The sequence below is a fragment of the Scomber scombrus genome, chromosome 16 (assembly GCF_963691925.1).
Source record: "Scomber scombrus chromosome 16, fScoSco1.1, whole genome shotgun sequence".
Lineage (NCBI taxonomy): Eukaryota > Metazoa > Chordata > Actinopteri > Scombriformes > Scombridae > Scomber > Scomber scombrus.
This window is the reverse complement of record NC_084985.1, coordinates 4,281,992-4,284,273: the sequence shown is the minus strand read 5'-3', so window position 1 is coordinate 4,284,273 and position 2,282 is coordinate 4,281,992.

Here is a 2,282-nt window from a genome sequence, read left to right as displayed (position 1 = left end):
GGAGGAAGAAGGAAGGAAGAAAGGGAGGGAGGAAGGAAAGAGGGAAGAAAGGAAAGAGGGAAGGAAGGAAGGAAGGAAGGAAGGAAGGAAAGAAAGAGGGAAGGAAGGAAGGAAGGAAGGAAGGAAGGAAGGAAGGAAGGAAGGAAGGAAGGAAGGAAGGAAGGAAGGAAGGAAGGAAGGAACAGTCAAAAACAGACGGGACAATTTGACTCGGGAGGACGACACAAAGGTTAAACATTTTGCTGTATTCTTTATATCCTATAAAATGTCTTTTTTTCCTTAAATAAATAGAAAACACTCCTCGTTAATGACTGATGGGAGATTTATCAGTGTGAATTGGTGCAGAGACTGATTATGAGTCAGAATATGAACAGTATGTAAGGATTAAACACAGTGGCACAGTTAAGTGATAATGACTGTGCTATGAAGTCACACGATTTTCTTCAGATACCAAATGTTCGATAAGTACTCAGTCAAATATCACCATAGAGTAAGTAAGATAGCATCATGATTCTGAAATCATTCTTAGCATTTAAGAAACTAGTTCTCTCTCTCTCTCTCTCTGTTAAAACCCTAAACCTTACATCTCTGTCAGAGGCTTCATGTTTGATACCTGGTCTCTTATGTCTCAGCTGGACCTTTTCCTGCAGCTCTAGGTGCTCTCCACGGTGCTGAACTCACCCACAGACTGTCTATAAAGATGGACGTGCTGAGGTGTGACGCCGCCCATCGGTTTGCACTGAACCTGGTCTGAAGCCCACACAGTCAGACATCAAAGCTGCTATAAGTCTTTAAATCTTATTAATGAAGCAGTTATTTCCACACAACTTATTAGAAGGGCCTTGAATTTAGCAATTGAGGCCATAATGACTTGTTTTGATTGGGGAGTCAGTTGGAGCCCATAGACTGTATATAAGAAATGGACGTAACATCCGTGACGTCACCCATTGGTTTGTGGACTGCTGCTCGGAGGCCAATAGTATCGGATCTGAGCAGCGCCATCTTGAAAATTTCCGGTGCATGCTGGGAAAAATAAAAACACGGATTTTACTTATATGGGCATCAGGAGGAGCATGAGGCGCCCTCCTGAACCTGTGAACCAATCAACCTGTCAATCACGACGTAGCCACGCCCTAATGCATACCCTGCTTTATCGTCACATATAAAATCAGGGAGGCCAAAAATGTCCCAAATGAACATCATACTGCATTGAAGAAGGCTTTAAACTAGCGATTGAGACCATAAACACATTTTGAAAACGTTTACTGAGGTTAGAAATCAAGTGAGAAGTTGGTGAATTCTCCATTGACTTGTATAGAGACGGAAGTCCTTTTGACACCAAAACGGTCGCCCCTGGTGGCCTTTTGATAGAATGCAGTTTTAAGTTACTTCCGTTTTGGCCTCATTTCAGAGGACCAGAACTCTTTTTATTAGTTGTCTGATCCAGGTCACTACATGGAGTTTTTATTTTGTTCAATATTAGAAACAATATGCACTGAACTTAAACCTCCAAAACTGTGATTGGCTGATCGTTTTGGTTCGTTATGTCCTGCAGGTAATTTAAAAAAGGGACACATTTCATAGTACACTCACATTTTTTTCTTGACGTCAGTTGTCAGTCTTTCAAACTTTCATTAACCAGAAATTAAATTATGAATGAAAGCCAAATTACAAGTTTTAAAAGATAGAATAAAGGCTTTCATTCTGAAGGACACTCATTTAATAACCAATCTATCGCTCAAGAACACATCTTCACTGAACACTTTGTTTGAAAATATTTGTCATATTTCATAAATGCTTGGTTTGATTCAACGAAGGAATGAATGAAGATGAGAAAAAGGTAAATGGGAAATAGATTTTTTTTTGGAATAAAGCCTTTTTTATGATAGTGCTTTTGTGTGTTTAATCATTGCAACAGCCTCCTCACCCAAAACTGAACAGAACTCAGCTTCCAGGCTTTTAATAATAATAAGAGGAATTACTGTACCACATCTGTATTGACCTTCTTCTTAAGTTGCTTTGTAGCCTCACTTTTTTTCTATATTAAATATCTGACGTCTTTGTACTAAATGAGCCAGCTAGAGGAAACGGAGCATTTACATTCAGATTAAACTTTAAATTAGATTTGAGAATTTATTGATTAAATGTGCTGCCTTGTGTGAAACCCTTTGTAACTTTTCTTTATACATATAGATTACTACTATTATTACATATTCATCTCCATATGTATAGACAGCTGCATCTCCGTCCAACTTATTAAAAAGTTACAAAGATAAAAGATC